The sequence below is a fragment of the Ptychodera flava genome, unplaced genomic scaffold, assembly GCF_041260155.1.
Source record: "Ptychodera flava strain L36383 unplaced genomic scaffold, AS_Pfla_20210202 Scaffold_33__1_contigs__length_2856901_pilon, whole genome shotgun sequence".
Taxonomy (NCBI): Eukaryota; Metazoa; Hemichordata; class Enteropneusta; family Ptychoderidae; genus Ptychodera; species Ptychodera flava.
The window spans coordinates 1,226,830-1,245,091 of NW_027248355.1; the positions used below are offsets into that span (position 1 = coordinate 1,226,830).

The following is an 18,262-nucleotide window of genomic DNA, read 5'->3' on the forward strand; positions in this document are numbered from 1 at the left end:
TTTCAGAGCTGGTCTCTGGAACTAATGATTCACTGTACCATCACCATTCATGCTGTTTCTTTTTGTCTTTGCGTAACATACATTTTCAAACATTTGGTGGTACATCAAGTCAATACAACCGTCTTTAAAGGTGACGGTCGTCCACGAAGTCATTACATTCATAAATATAGCCATTTACTAGGAGAAGTATTCTTTCTTCTAACTTCATAAGTTTTAGTCGATACCTGCAATATCTTCAACTAAATAAAAACCCAACAACAACAACAAAAAACGCGCTACTTCTTCGTAGATTAACTTAACTTCATTTGGGAACTAGAACTTCCGATTTTTCAGCTCTTCAATCAATTAAAAATGGAAATTGAGTTTTTTACTTTAGTGAAATGTTCAAGAAGATGTAGATGTATTTTGAATCCATAAACACTTGATCTAGTACTCTTAAATATGATAACTCGTAGGCAGAGTAAACAAAGATTGATATCATCGCGTTCTTGACAAACAACCGCATGTGCATAAATTAGAAAAACTATGTCAGTTGTGACAAAGATTGATATAATTTCGTTCTTGACAAAGAACTGAATTTGCAGAACTCGTAGAACAATGCAAGCTGTGACATTAGGTCACACATCAAGCTATTTTCTCTAGAGCCACTTTAAAAGTTATTGAATACATCAATGTCACTTTTTATCGGTCGTATTGTTCCATGAAATGTTGCAATGATTGACTACTTATTCATTCTTATCTTTTAACAGTCTATAAGACTAACAACACATGTTAACCCAGGGCTTAGAGTCTCTTCATGCACAGACATGCCCCTTTGAATTCAGAAGACATGTCGGCAAACGGTTTGACACCGCCACTTTGATATTCCCTGTATTCGATCAACTCTCCCACTTGGACAAAGCCTGGTGTAGTTTTGAAGATATGCTGGCTGATAGGACTGGTGAGTTCTGAGTAGATCATCCTTGCACCTTTTGACTTTCCCATTTCTATACTCTTTTCAAGTAGTTGCCTGGTAATTCCTCGACCATGGTAACCATCGGACACAGCAACAATATTCACGTTCATGAACTGGCGCTCTCTTGACATTATTTTTTGGACTTCTTCAAGCTGGTAAAATCTATCCTTTAGTTTCCCCAAAAGAACAATAATAGGGTCGAGCCTCTCATTTGGTTCACATTTGGCATACACTTCGTTCACTTCACTGGCACTGCAAACGAGAAGGTTGGCCATAACACCAACAACCTCGTTAGTTGTAGTATCTATGGCAACAGCCGACACTTCGTCTCGTATGGCACGGTTGACAACTATTTTACTGAAGTCTCGCGTGATGTCGAAAGGCACCTTACGACAACTGAATGTTGGCTCCTTATTCGTTAACATTTGCGCAAAGACGGCGATGGCACCAGTACCACGCGATTCATCTAATCTTACAAACTCCATATCTTGAGTCTTTGAACCAGAACCTGGGAAAATATTTGAACACTATTGTAATTTTTTTAGAAAAACCTGTTTCAATGTAAAAAATAAGTGTTGGGGACAAAAATGGTCAAGTGAACGAATTATTGATGTCAGTAAGGTCTCATATAACTGTCATGGTAAAAATGCTTTTTAAAGTGGCTTCTGGTATTAAGCCTTTTCTTAAAGTCTTAAAGGAAATAGCAACATCGCAATATCTATTTCTGCACATTTGTGAATGGAATAAGCTGACTACCATACCAGAATCCCCTACCCTGTGACGTGATCGAACTACACGCTGCCGCACTGATTAACTAGTGTGGGCCTTGTGTAGATGAACTTGGATATGTAAAATGCAGTTTTCAGAAGAAGCGTAAGATAGTGCTTGAGCATTCTTTTGCAGCAATTTGTTTATGAAAACGTGAAAATGTTGGACTCCATGAAAATTCACACAACGCTGCTATTTATGTCATTAACGGAGATGCATGTTTCTCAGTATATTGGAACAAACTTCAGCAAACACGAATAGAACATTAGAATGTAACGTGGACGGCATATAATGGATTACGCTCAGGAATTTTGCAAAGACTAGGCAAATATTGCATTCTTTGGTAGCTGCCAGGGATGCAGGACCTCGATACCTCCAGCAAAATATCAAATGCCCACGCCATCGTGATCTTTAACTTAGGAGGCAGAACTGTAATCTAATCTAATCTATTCTATTCTAATCTAATCTAATCTTACTAATCTAATCTAATCTAATCTAATCTTATCAATAATAATCTAATCTAATATCGAGCTTGTCACCATAGAACTGAATATTATTATCATCATTTTTTCTTTTTTCCGCAATTCATACATGTTCATATACATTACATAATACGAAAAACTATGTACTGATAACGTGGAGAAGAACTAGATTTGCTCTTTGACAAACTGTCTTTAATCACCGTTTTCTCGAACCAGATGTGAAGAACATAGTATCATGCACCTTTCGTATAAAGATGTTGTCAGTTGTTGATATTCGTTTCATTAAACCATGGATTTCATAAACGTGACGTTATTCTGTTTGGTAGCCGGATGCCAGGTAGTCTGGTCACAGTGGATGCCATCGCACAGGTTTTTTCAGGCTCATCAAGATCATAAGCTTGTGATCTTTTAAAAGGAACGACACCTCTTAGAATTTCAACTACTGTTTCAATATTGTTGTTGCCTTCCCTCCACGAAAATATTCAAAAGTACATGCAACTAAGGCCGTCTGGCGGTAGCGCGTGAATCCTCCTTACTGCCGGGCAGATGGCTGACTTTGGGGTCGGGACAGCAAGAGACAATGATTGATAAGTTCATGTGACCGAATTCCTTTGTCTGATTGGTAAATATGGCAATTGGTGTATCACAGTTTCTGCTTGATCGGATTTATGAATGAAAGTACCCAGTATCATTTGCATATCTCCAGAGTGATTGGCCGTTTAACTCATTAAATGAAAGCAGTGCCGAGAAATAAAACCAAGATCGCGACAATATTTTTGAAATCTTCGACTATAATTTTGATCCAGCCACATCTAACGAAGAGTAAGATGACTGTTTATGTGATAAATATGAAATCTCATGAAAATTTTCTCTGTTTGACGTCATCGTATGCGAGTGTTTTGCACTGAGCCGCAAAACTTCTCCCTTTCGGCTCGACGTTGTGCGGCTCCGCGAAAAACACTCATGTGCGATGAAATCAAACAGAGAAAAAATCCATGATATTATATTTTATTACATAAATGACTATTAACCTTTCGTGCCTCGAGGATAAGCTGCATGTACAGTCAATCTGCCTTTACATTCCGTCACATGTCTGGAAGTTTATACGCAACTTCACTTTTATTGTCGTTGAAGGATTTACTTGAATGCATATCGTCCATCATATCTGTCGTATTATGGAATGATTGTGATGTTATATCCTCTACACTAATTGCACCGATCGGCGTAGGAAAGAGAACAATGATGTACATATTCAATAATTTTGCAATATGGGGCAAAATAAATTGAACACTTTGCCCATACTTTGAAAGGTTTTCTCACGCTTTCACCAAAACCTAACGTTTTCGCTTTAATAAACTGTAGGTAGGTAGGTAGATAAGTAGGGAGGGAGGGAGGGAGGGGGAGGAGGGAGGGAGGGAAGCAGGCAAGCAGGCAGGTAGGCAGGTCGGTAACTAGGTAGGTAGGGAGGAAGGTAGAAACAGAAGTACATACATACGTATGGATATATCTATACTAATGGATGGATTAGATATTATCATCAAATCAGCCTGAGTATACTTGTCTTTTTCACGAAACCAGAAAAATTTCTCTGTAAATACTCCTTTTTCTGCAGTCTCTGGTACTTGCCTATCTCATTTTGTAAATTTATCATTGGATATATTACCCAATGTGACGTACCTGTCTGTCAGTGTTCGTACAGTAAATCGATGCTTCTTGGACAGTTTCTCCTAGTTACTTCGAGGTTCCAGAAATATCATCTGCATATGAAATAAAATGATATGAAAAAAAAACACAAATGGATTTAAACTAAGCAACATCTCACTCAGTTATAACGCCCGAATGCGGATGTATACAATTCACATTGAAAAAAACAAAGTCTTTTTTTTTCTCAGCGAAGATAACTGTTAACTTACCAGTAGATTACAGCCATAAGCTTATGATAGCTGTGTATTTAAATTAAAAATCAATGAAAACTCGAGGACATAATTTATAATGATCGTGGAAATTAAACAATGAGGAGAGTATGGCTAAATTTCTTAAAACTGTCTTATATATCGCCATCAACAATATCGTTAAAAAAAATAAACTGGTACATTTTTGTAGAATGAGGTATCAACAATATTCACCAGAAACAGAAATTAAAAATTTAGAATCTCTAAACATAGCCAGACGTTGATATGTACACAAAAATTATTCTTTTTAATGACACATATTTCAAGAGTTTGGTGTTCACGTTTATTCTATACCTTTTCTTTCTCAGAAACTCTGCAATTTTTAAAACGAAGTGTCCTGTACAAATCACGCAAGAAGTTTCCGATATTTCATTAGAAGTTTTTGTCACGAAGCTTTAACGTGATTGTAATACTTCATACAAGTGATATATAAACGTGATGACACGTCGTATTACCATATTTGGAATGATAGCTTTGCCTCGCTCTTGCAAAGAGTCACGTGGTCTAATATACCCTTATATGGAGGTGAACGTAAATGTATCATTCTGGTCAATACATATCTAAATCCCTCTAGTGTGACTTCCTGCTGAACCTTCAATAAGAAAAAACACAACCTGGAGGCAAGAAAATCTACTTTCGATAGACCTTTGATAAAAGTTTCATTTTCGTTCTAGAAAATAGGTAGATTTTCCTGCTGATGTGCAGCTTCCTCAGAAGGTTAAATCTGATTGGGTGATTGTCACTGTTTACAGCAACTTCAGGAGTATATTCTATACAATTCACTGTAATGGTAAGATTCAGCCAACCGATTAGATAATAGCTTCCGAGATGCTGCACATTAGTCCAGATTTTCCTACTGATTTCCCAAAACGTCTGCTTAGCCAATACAATGCATCATGTACAAATGCAATGTTATTGTGCAAATTTGATCGATTTCTTGACAGGACTGAAATTTACTCTTCAAGTGTGGCACCGACCAAAACACAGGCTGTGATCATATGAATTGTAAACATTCCGATATTACCTTAAGAATAGGCCACGATACTGCATTTTTAAGACCAGAACGAAAATGCCGGACAACATGCCAAACTTTTAAACCTGATTAGCTTTAATATCTTACAGATTGGAAACGCAACGAGCATCGTAAGTATTCGAAATGGCACTGTTGTTTTATGGAGCGAGTACAGGGTGGTGAGATACGATAATTATTCCCATTGCCAGCATAACTGGTAATATTTTAACAATTTAAACCAATTAAAGGGTATGATGACTACATTTCCGTCTTTTGAATTGGTTGTTATTCTACTAGTAAATATTGCAATATTTATTTCCGTATATTTACAGAGAGAGGATGCCTGCCTGCATGGTTCACAACTGAATAGAGTTTGACAATGTGCAGCCTATCTCACATATTGCAAAAAGGAAAAATTATATGTGAAAAATGAACTCTGAGTCGTGATCTTTGGTGGAATCAGAACTGCTTGTGGATAATACTACTTGAACGTGTAGGGATTATGCTGCGAACTATTTAAAATAGGATCGTGAGAGTGCTATTCTGAAATGTATGCATTGCATTGAGAATACAAATGATGTTAAAATCAGTCACAAGGCAACCATGAATATTTATTTTGTTGACGGGATACCTGCTAGTGCGGAGAGTGCGCTATTTTAGTGATGTATTTACACAGTACAATGGATGCTCTGTCCTGTTCTGTTTTTAGCATTAGAGCATTAGACAGAATTAGGGACTGGACACAAATTACAGGGGGGGGTGGGCCTATGTTTTTTGGGGGTGGGTCGCCATTTTTCGCGCAAGCATTTTGAAGGGTCATAAAATTTTGTGCAAGCCTATGGGGGAGGGTCACCTTTTTCATGCATCAAAGCTGAAATTGCATGTGCACGTTATGGAATACTGAAAAAGAAAAAATACCTCCTGGCACTTTCATTTTCTGCCATTACCATTTTCGGCGCGCCCTTCGGGCGCAAATTTCAGGTATAATAAACAATGTATTGATGATCCAAGCAGTCACATTGATTTAAGTTGTCATGATTTACTTATTCAACACTACTGTGCATAACTGTCCCCTATAATAACTCTTTCAATAACAATTTGGGAGATTACTTATTTGACATCATTCTCCATTGACAATAATTGGGTATAGGTCGGTGTCAAACGTTCATGTCGCTGTATGTACATTTTTTAATTTTTTGAGGACATTGACAGAATACAAACTGTTCAGAATAGTGCATAGTGTCATCAATAACAACTGGAAGCTTCAGGTCGAACAACTTTTGAATAACAATTTAGGATCAGATAACCTATGAGTTATTTGTAGTTTCCTCATAGCCTACAATGTATAGTGAATCAACATTTTGGTGAAATTCCAAAATCAAATTTCTTGCACAACCATTGACTTGAAACCACTCTAGTCTAATCATGAATATTAATACTAATAATTAGGTGTACATAAATGCACAGGTTTACCAAGTTTTGTATTGGAAAAAAATTATTCATAGTTTCATCATAGACTGCCATGTATAGTAAATGGACATTTCAGTGAAATTCCAAAATCAAATTTCTTGCACACCCATTGACTTGAAACTACTCTAGTCTAATCATGAACATTAATACCAATAATCAAGTGTACATAAATGCACAGATTTTCCTATTTTTTTATTGGAAAAAATTATTCATAGTTTCATCATAGACTGCCATGTATAGTGAATCGACATTTAAGTGATATGCCAAAATCAAATTTCTTGCACAACCATTGACTTGAAACCACTCTAGTCTATCATGAACATTAGTACCAATAATTCAGTGTACATAAATGCACAGATTTACCTATTTTTGTATTGGAAAAAAATTATTCATAGGGTTTCACCATAGACTGCCATGTATAGTGAATCAACATTTCGGTGAAATTCCAAAATCAAATTTCTTACACACACATGGACTTGTAACCACTCTAGTCTAATCAAGAACATAAATATCAATAATCAAGCATACATAAATACACAGATTTGCCAAGTTTTGTATTTAAAAAAAATTATTCATAGTTTCTTCATAGACTACAATGTATAATGGATCCACATTTCATGCGAAATTCCAAAAACAAAGTTATTGTACACAGATGCACGTGTTACCACCCTCTTCTAATCAAGCACAATTATGTCAATTATTCAGGGTCATATATACACAAATAGTGCATATTTTTAATTCTGAAAATTTTTTTTTACAGTTTCGTCATAGACTCCCATGTATAGTGGATCAACATTTTATGCGAAATTCCAAAACAAAGTTATTGTACACAGATGCACATTTTACCACCCTCTTCTAATCAAGCACAATTATGTCAATTATTGAGGGTCCATATATGCACAAATAGTGCAAATTTTAATTCTGAAAATTTTTTGACAGTGTTGTCATAGACTCCCATGTATAGTTTTGTCATAGACTCCCATGTATAGTGGATCAACATTTTGACAGAAATTCCAAAATCAAATATCTTGTTCACATGTGCACTTGTAAACAACCCATGCTAATCAAGTATATCTATATCAGTTATTAAACATCTGTATATGAACAGATATAGCTAGTTTTATACTGGAAAATACACGTTCGTAGTTTTCTTATAGTCGACTACATGTATAGTGAATCAACATTATCGATAAAATCTAAAAATTACATTTTTTGTACAGGCATGCACTTTTTACCTGCCACTTCAAGCAAAGTACATTTACATGAATTATCACACATATGATTTGATATTTCTTGGACAACGCTTTATATCGGCCACATTTTGCCTTGCTTTCGGGAGGGCGACTTAAAAAGTATAGCAAGTCAGAAGGGGGTCTTTAACACATTGCGGGTTTTTTTTGGGGGTATTGAGTAACAGGGGAGGGTCACTTATTTTCATGCACGGGTAAGGGGGAGGGTCACTAAGTTTTGTGCATGAACTTTTGAAGGGTCACTATTTTTTACGCAGCGGTTTTTCGAAAAACACCGGCCCACCCCCACCCCCCCTGTAATTTATGTCCAGTCCCTTATCGCGTCAGAACCCTGGGTATGATATTTTCACGGGTTGTGGCATTTCACCGAGCTATTTTGAAACGTTAATACACATACAGCGAAGTACATTGTCATCTTGAATTTACAGAGTCACATGTGTATAACATTCTATCAAGCTAGTACCTTATTAATGGCATTATATCGTCATGCTTGTTTAGTCCATAAACTTAAAAGCAACAATGAACACACAATTTTGAGTGTACAATTTCTAATGTTATCAATATTGTTGTCAAAATGTTTTTCTGTGTTGATACGGAGATTATTTTAGTCTCGGCTTGAGCGCTTTTTCTCCAAGTAGTCAACAGCACGTCGGAAATAAATGGGAAATTTAATATTGGATACAGTAAAATATTTTTAAATGTGTGAATTCGAAGATTGTGCGGTTTTGATGCCAGTGTCTCTGCTTGTAAGTATATCAATTCTCCGCTGGGCATTTATTGCGTTCATTTCGTTACTGAGCTCTATCAATGACTTTGCATAATGAATACAATGGCTACTACAGTACGTTTTATATTTTAATGCATTTGATTGGCAAAGTCAAAATCCGAACGCCATGTGCTGGACGTCAGATTCCTCAAATTTATTTGTAGGCATGGTCACAAAGATGAGAGGAAACGCCATATGACACACCATCTAATTTGCCCTAGTGAACAATCAAATTCCATACTGAGTGATTGTAAACTGCGAAGGTAGATTAAGTGTATAACAACGATATATTTTCAAGTTGATTGGGGGAACAAAATGTTGTCAATTATCTAATTGTGTCTCTGACCTTCCCCTCAATAAGCCACGTTTTGACACTTTTTAATCACAGTGATGTTTTGTGACTCTTTCAAAGTGTTTAGTAAATTCCTCCAAAATTTACGCCGAGAAAATTCCATTTGATTCACATTTTTCCTTATGCCATTTTCTCTTGATAAACAAGGTTTGATGGTCCAAGATATCTTATACATCATGCAGAATAATACGTTGATAGATCACCATGAAACATAAAAAAATGGCACACTTTTGCACCTTTTGTGAGGAAAATATCAATATTAATGTTTAATTTCTATTGCAATTAATACTTGATGCGTCAATGTTTAGTTTTGATATGATAACCAGCAATTGTTAGTGATTTTAATTTGATTGCTCTACTAACACATTCAAAAACATATTTGTGCACGCTTTTATCAGATGTTTGGCAATGCCGACCTAAATACAGCACACGAAAATGTTTTTAATTAATTCATTTAGATTGTACTGTATTTCAGCGAATCTGAGGCAACATCCATTGTGGTTTTCCGTATTGTAATTTTATCTCACCTTTCAATGCTGGACACCGAGAAGATGATCTTGCAGGATTTCCATATGAATGTCATCCGTGGAATGTACAATTGTGCCCCGGAACACTTCCATACGATCACCCATATTGCTCGATTCAACACCAGACAGACTCTGTCTGGGATACCTCTATTATTTAATGGTACACAATTGTACACAGGCCATTCATATTTCTTTCTTGTTTACCAGTCTGTCGTATCACAGAAATCTGCTGGGTGAAGACTTACACATTTGCCATTCTTTACATTAGCTGGTGGTAGTCTATTTTCAGAAACAAATACCATCGGCACTAAGGGAGCCGTCATTATTTACGGCCTGGGGGGGTCGGAGGAATTGCTTTCGAAACTCCAAAATTTCGAGTAACCCCCCTGCCAACCATGACGTGTTTGAGTAACCCCCCCCCCTCTCTGCTACAGAAAATTTGAGTGACCCCCCTCCCCCCCAAAAAAATTGGGAAAGTTAAATATCTATACAGTAAAATGGATTGCTGCTGCGACCGGCCCTGTACAGACCCTGATTAAACCCTGTGGTATAAGGCTTTGTTGGAAGGAGGTTCCAATTGCTGTGGCAGGGGCTGATGTACAGGTCTGTATCCAGTGCTCTGGTGACATGCAGTTATTCTGTAGGATTTTTTTTCAAGAGGGGAAGATGTGGTGCGAAAGCACCACAAGAGACCGCATAAGCGGTCGCGGGGGGAGGTCAGGAGGGGGGTGTCCCCCCTCCTGCCATTGGAGCTTTTGAAAAATAGAGGTTAAAATGGTGTTATTTGGTGGCACTTGGGGAGTATTTTTTTCGTATAAAAAACTCAAAGGAAAATAAATCTGAGACAGTATTCCAAAACTTATATTTCAGTTCACTGATTTCAACTATATTTTTTGAAAACAAAAAATAGCGACAGACATACATTTATTCACATTTATTATTTATTATTATTTTCCTGCAATAAAAGGTGGGTTTGTTGTCAAGGCATTCAACTGGTTTTAAACTTTATAGCATCAGAATAAGCTTGCTTTACACATTTTCCCCTATCGGTAACCTATACAATGTAGAATATAGAAAGCAGACGTTTCTCATTAATGATCAGGCAAGTATATCAATCTTTAATCTGGAAATACTGAAACTCAGTACTAGCCTCTAACATAAGGCTTGCCACGTCGAATAGCTGATCATTCTCGTCTGAAGATCACAATAACGTGAAACACATAGTGTAATGAGATTTTAGTTTCTACTTGAAACCACCTGTATTATGATTTATATATATATATATATATATATATATATTATATATATATATATATATATATATATATATATATATATATATATATATATATATATATATATATATATATTATGTGTGTGTGTGTGTGTGTGTGTGTGTGTGTGTGTGTGTGTGTACACAAATACCGGGTATGAATATACATATCTTTACTATTATTGTTGCATTAATTCGTAACTCCACTAAATGCTTCAATACATGTCAACAAAATTGAGTAGCCCCCCTTTCTTGTTCTCCACTTTTGAGCAACCCCCCTTGTAGCTTTCGATTTTTTGAGTGACCCCCCCCTCAGATTCCTCCGACCCCCCAGGCCATAAATAATGACGGCTCCCTAAGCGAGAGTGGTAAGTGTTTGTACAAAGTCAATCTTTGCACAAACAACAACAACAACAACAACAAAAACAACGGAATACTCAGTTTCTGTGTGGATTTATGATATACTAGCGGGACTTGTTTCATTCAAATTTGGTTTAGCATCCGTATGGCTGTTTGTCGATTCCAAGGGACTAAAATATAGTATAGTACAATATAGCATATAAAATACCAATACAACAGAAGTCGGGTACACTTCCGGTTACTCGCATAGTATATTATGAATCTGTGTGCATGCCCAGTCAGTAAGCCGCTAGCGTGACTAAAATAATAATGGGCTCAGCCTTTAGTGTCGCGCTAGGGGTTAAGATGGGCAATGTTATTTGTATTGATTCATGATAAAATAGAATTAATTGTTACTTCATATACGTTTGTATCACAACTATGCCCAGTTTCCCTCTGATGAAAGCAGTTCACGTACGTACACAACGTCAAATCCTGCAGCAGTGCAGGTATAGATTTTCTGTAATGTGTAAAAATGTTGGACAAATATTGGCAATTTTTACCATGATAATAGCCTACTGTGTTAAAGAAGGGACGTATTATGCCATCGTTACCCTTGCAATGGTAACCGCACTGCCCATCTTCCACTTGCAAGCTGAAAACTAGAGCGTTCCGTCTAAAAACTGGCAATTTTTGAACCTAGTTATTGACAAAGGGGGCGATTGTCTAAAATTCAATCTCAGCATTCTTTGCGTATGCCGCCGTTCATATGCACGACAGTTTTCTCCCATTTTCTACTCTTTATGCGTGATATTAACGATATTTTGTATCAGCGATAAGGTGGATGGATAATAACACTAACTGGCTAACAAAAGATATATTTTATAAATGGCATGCTATAAAATAATAATTTGCACGTTTTGTATTTGGTTATTTACGAGTACTCAAAAAAACATGGCGGCGCCCATGAAAGTAGGGTACACTTCCGGTTATAGGCATGTCGTCTGGCGGTCGCCCCTTAGAAATGAAGTATTGTACATTTGTAATGTACTCAAGTTTATGTTAAGCCAACATTAGGTCGGATATCCCGGAAACTCAACGTATCAAGAAGAGTATATTCCAAGATGAGGAGAATACAAGAGTCTCCTCCTTATGTGTATTACATAACAACTATGTATTAATACGACATAAACACAGAAACAGCCAACAAAACAGAATGACAAAAACGTGTAAAGCAGCCGGCAAGATAATTAATATCACTGACTTCAATATTTTATGTGCAGTATTGTTGATCTTGTTGACGAGTAACATGAACAAGATCAGTGATTCACTTTCTCATCGGCATTCACGTTGTTTCTTGTCGTCTTTGCGTAACACACATTTTCAATCACTTGGTGGTACATCAAGTCAATATACCCGTCTTTAAAGGTGACGGTCCTCCATGAAGTCATTGTATTCATAAATATAGCCATTTACTAAAACTACAAGTTTTTGCCTTTATCTTCATAAGTTTTATTCGATGCCTGCAATATCTTTAAATAAAAAACCACACTACTTCTAGGTAAATATACCTAGACGTCAATTTGGAATTAGAAATTCCGATTTTTCTACTCTTAAAGCAATGACGAAAATTGACCTATTCAAAAAGACCGACCAGTAGAACGAGAAAAACTATGCTAGTTGTGACAGGTCACAACTCAAGCTATTTTCTCTCGAGGCGCTTTAAATGTTAAGCTTATTTGTTGCATTACTGTTACTTGCTATCGTCAATGTTGTCCTTGGAATATTACAATGATTGATTAGGTATGTATTTATGCCTTCTCACTACTTATGGAAGTTATCAGAGCTTTGCATAAACTACCTGATAGCTATTTCAGCTCTACGACTAACAACACATTATATCCCAACTCTAGGGTTTAGAGTATCTTCATCCACAGACTAGCCCTTTTGCAATATTTTTGTAATCTAGCAAGCAGGAATATTCAAGAAAACAACATATTGTTGGCTCTGGGATCTTTGGTTGTGTTTCTGTTAAATATCACCAACATGTGAAAATTCAAATAGTGTGTTTCGAGGCGTGGTTTTGTTGTCCCAGTACATCATGAATATTAAATGAGAAAAGACATTTTCACAAAGTTTCCACTTTTGTTGCATAATATTTGTTATTTAGCACACTTTTTTGCCAACGACTACTTCATTCAAAAAATTCCCTTATTGCAATTCGACCAGAGACTACAAGAATGAGATTGTTGGCTTTTTTTGACCAAAAAATCACAGAAATTGTCACAAATTTAGGGTATTGGATGTTGAGTCATAATTCGAACATACTGAACCAAGTAAAACGCCTAAGAACATGCATACCAAGTTTCAAAGCAATCGGACGCGTGATTTCATAGAAATGATTTTTGGACCAAATATTGGAAAAACTGCTAAAAATCCAAATGGTGAGCTCTGGGTAGACCATCCTTGCATCTCAGCTAACTGTGATCAACTACAGCAACGCGATCTTGCTAGCTAGCACATAAAGCAACCTTTGCATGATGCTTTGAAAGTGAGTCCCGTGTTTTTACCCATGCATGCCTATTTTGCTGTAACTGCATCACGGACGTTAGTCTAGATTACTCAGACTGCTCTGCGGGGTTCTCTGCCGGCCGCTCTGCACAGTCAGGAGAAACCCTACTCAAACATCTAAGTGCGAGACGGCGTGACACCGACAAGAGCGATGCATACTGGGAGCAACTGATCCATGATGTAATTATTATGGTTTGAGACAAAGTTAGAGAAAGGATAGTTTCAACATGTCCAAGGTTATGTAGAACTGGCCCTCATAAGTCCCACATTAGTAATAAACTGTGTCCGTAAACTGATCCACGTCATAAAAGTCATAGTTTACACTCATTACTAAAGAAAGACTTCGGAAGCCACTTCTACATAACCTTGATAGTATATTTTCCGTGACTTTGTCTCAAAATATAATAACTACATCGTAAAGTAGTTGCACCCAGGATGCACCGCACTTGTCCGTGTCACCCCATCTTGCTCTGGGGTTTTTGAAAGGCATATTCCCAGACAATTTAGAGCCGGCCAGAAGAGCCCCAGACCACTCTGTATAACAGTATACATCTCATCCGTAGCCATGCATAAGAACGTACTATACACAAAACTTGTCTCATGTAGGCCTATGATGTAATATGTTGGAGTGGTTCAGTAAGAAAACGTTTTTCCTAACAGGATCGCAATACTTCTGCAAAACGTTCAATGCACCTTTGATTATAGTTTTCGTCCGTTTCGAGTCCTTGTTGGAAACCAAAGCATTCAATTTTTCTTCAGAAAGTACGATAAACCAAAAAAATTCTCGACTATCGTTTCGATTGGCCGCAGACGACATCTTTGTTTACATTCCGGTCCGCGCACGCGTCAATGTCGTTTTTTACGTCAGCGGGCATCATTTTTCGGAACTGATGCCTGGCAGGCAGCAGTTCCAACAAATGATGCCTGATGACGTCGTTTACGTGGATCAGCACAAAAAGAATGCATCCCACGTGACTGTCAACTGGCGAATTAGAATACAGACTGCGGATGAAGTGTGTTACAACGACTACTGAAACCTAACATTAATTTGCCAAAATAAGGCCAATAAGAGTAGTTAACTGTGAATTTATTTGATTCAATGTTTTTGACAATAATTACAAGTTATGAGGCGATGTTCACATGTAGATATGATAATATTTAGATTAATCCTTTGCCTGTAGTTGACGCTACGCAATTAAAATATTACTTTAAAAACCTGTGACACTATGCCTTTAAAGTATTGCTTTAAAACCCCTGCCTTTATAATCTTCCTCCCCAACTCTCTGTGTGTGACAGCATCGTGATATACCACATAGCAACACGAGAATGATATTTATTTCTCAAAGAGCTCCTTAACTGAGACGAGTTTTAATGATCACATGGGACCAACACATGCTCAGATATCAAGCAGCTTGGCGGGCACGGCGCACTATTGCAATATTGCAGTGAAAAAATTTCAAATAAAGAGAAACACTAATAAGTGCGTTGCAACTTGTTGAAAAGACTATAGTATGGAAAACCCCCTATTTTACGTAAACATGACGGTTACGCTTAAATAGGTGACAGCTATGATGACGTTTTAATTGATTTCATTTTTTAAATTAAACTTCTAATTTTTCTACTTTCCCGTTGTCTTTGCATCGCGATGACGCGATTATCAGTCGCGACCCAGCATTGTCTTTATGTCAAGACCAGCTGACCTTGTGTTGCTGTTTACCAAAACAGCAGTGTGAGGTCAAAGAGTAACCAATCATTCATGGGTCAGTCAGAGGTACGGCAAGCAGTAGAAAAATCTTTCCTTTTGACAATATATTGCGCAGGTAGGTTCTTCAAAATGTTTTATTTTGATAGAGCGTTCAAAATGATTTTTGAGAGCACGCATTAATCGGGAACGGTACACTTTCTACATAGGGCTTAAAGGGGACGAACTGTCAATTTGCTATTATATAGACTCTATAACTAGATGTTTGTTGAAGTAGGTGTAATAACTGGACGATCTCCTCATATGTAGCTGAGGCCATGGTTACCTGTGATTAGGCAATTAATGGAGAGGCGCTGTGAACAAGGAAAATCGGCTTTATGAAACAAACTCGCAGCGATTCCAGCCGCGACATACATGTAAATTCCGAATTTAAAGACTGCTGACTGATATTGAAGAATTTGCGCCCCTTCGTTATCGGAGACATTCTTGAATTCGCCAGTACGTGATCCCTGCAGCTATCGGAGTAAATCAAAAAAGACACTACTTCTAGGTATATATACCTAAACATAATTTGGGAACTAGAAATTCCGATTTTCTGCTTTTCAAGCGATTATGAAAATTGACTAATTTAGTTTAGTAAAATGTTGAAGGAGATGTAGATGAAATTTTGAATTCATAAACACTCGATCTAGTACCGCAAATATGATAAATCGTAGGCAAAGTAAACAAAAATTGATAACATTTCGTTCTTGACAGAGAACCGAATTAGCAGAACTAGAAGAATGATGCCAGTTATGACATAAGGTCACACCTCAAGCTATTTTCTCTCGAGTTGCACCACTGTTATCGGCCATAATGTCCTTGGAATATTACTATTATTTATTAAGTATTATGACAGAACCCCATGGCCGGTGAATGCAAGCGCGCCGTACTAGGGGTATTTGCACCAGTGCTGCGGTGTATTCGGCGGCAGTCCTTTCACGACCGAAGAGAGTGACATTCTATTGTAAACAGGGAATGTCCGGTGAGAAAACTACTGGCAAAAATGTCTCTGAAAATGTTAACTGTTTAATTGGCTCCGCTGCGTCCGCAGTTACGAGTGTTTCGATGTATAATGGCCGCCGTTGTACGGCGGCCACCATGCATTTATGGAGCTAGAAACTGACAGCACCCGTTGTCAATGTTTTTGCTTCGCTAACGAACAAATTGCTCTTCCGGATAATAAAAAATCATCCTCACACTATAATAAGTACATGCAATTTTCTTTGTCGTAGTTTTTAATCGGTAATGTCATGCATTTTATTTTAACGGGCATCGAACCAAAGTGAAATGAATTCTTGTAGACGACATTTTTTGTGTTTACAAACAAAAATAGTTCCGAGTCAAAATTGGTAAATACTCATTAACATTTATAAAGGAATGGCATAATGTTTTTGGTATTGCACTGCAGTGCAGATAGCGGTAGTACGCGCGCGCTTCAATGCAAGTAAACTGTGGTACATATGTAATAATTATTTATATCTATTAACGGCCCACGGAAGTTATCAGAGCTTTGCATAAACTACGTGGTATCTATTTCAAGTCTTAGACTAACAACACATTATATGCACACTCAAGGGCTTAGAATCCTCATGCACAGACTTGCAATTTGACAATATTTGGTAATCTAGCAAGCAGTAATAGTTGAGAACACAACTTGTTATTGGCTTGCAGGTCATTACAGGTTATTGGCTCGCAGGTCATAAAAATTTCACCAACATGTAACATTCTGACTCACAGTTACTGACATTTTCACAAAGTTCCTACTTTTGTTGCTCATTATTTTTTATTAAGCATACTTTTTGCCAATGACAACTTCATGCAAACAGTTTCCTTATTGCAATTCGACCAGAGACTTAAAGAATGAGATATTTGGCTTTTTTCGGACCAAGAACAGCAAAAATGGTCACAAAAAATACGATATTGCATGTATAGTCACAATTTAACATACTCAACCAAGAAAAAGCCTAAAACCATGCAGACCAAGTTTCAAAGCAATCGGACACGTGCTCTCAGAGATATTTTTTGGCCAATGATAGGAAAAAACTGCCTTAAAATACGAATATAAAGCTCTGAGTAGACCATCCTTGCATCCCAGCATACTGTGATCAACTATAGCAAAGCATTCTTGCTCGAATTTACATAAAAGCAGGCTTTGCATGATGCTCGGAACGTGGGTCCCGTATTTGCACGCATGCCTATTACGCTGCAACTGCATCACCAACTTTAGTCTAGGTTACTTAGACTCCCCTGCGGGCTCTCTGCCTCGGCCGCCCCTCCACAGTTTGGGGGAAATCCCCCCAAAGAGAAACTAAGTTCAAGATGGCGTGACACCATCAAAAGCGATTCATACAGGGAGCTACTGATCTACTATGTGAATGTTATGTTTTGAGACAAAGTCACAGAAAATATTGTTTGAACATACTCAAGGTCATGACGTAGAAGTGGCATTCATAAGTCCAAGGGTAGTAATGTGTGTGAATTGTGTCCGTAAACTGGTTCAGGTTATAGAAGTCATAGTTTATACTCATTACTAAAGAAAGACTTCGGAAGCCACTTCTATATAACCTTGAAAGTATATTTTCCGTGACTTTGTCTAAAAATATAACTACTAGTACATCATAGATTAGTTGCTCCCAGGATGCATCGCACCTGTCCTTTTCGCCCCATCTTGCTCTAGGGTTTTGAACTGCATATCCCAGACTATTTAGGGCTGGCCGGAAGAGAACCCAAGAGTACTCTGGATAACCGCAACTATACACACTTAACATTCATTTGCCAATGTAAGGCCAATTAGAGTAGTA

The 18,262-nt window shown here is 37.3% G+C and overlaps 1 protein-coding gene across 1 annotated transcript in view; it reads right to left on the minus strand.

The window, feature by feature from the left end:
* LOC139127605 (guanine deaminase-like) overlaps positions 1–9,661 on the minus strand; it is a 130,250-nt gene extending 120,589 nt beyond the window's left edge. Inside the window, exons 1-2 of the mRNA XM_070693518.1 lie at positions 9,535–9,661; positions 3,883–3,962 (exon numbers count right to left, since the gene is read on the minus strand). The gene's annotated coding sequence lies outside the window, so the exon portion shown is untranslated. The remainder of the gene's footprint in view (positions 1–3,882; positions 3,963–9,534) is intronic.
* Between the last annotated feature and the right edge of the window lie 8,601 nt (positions 9,662–18,262).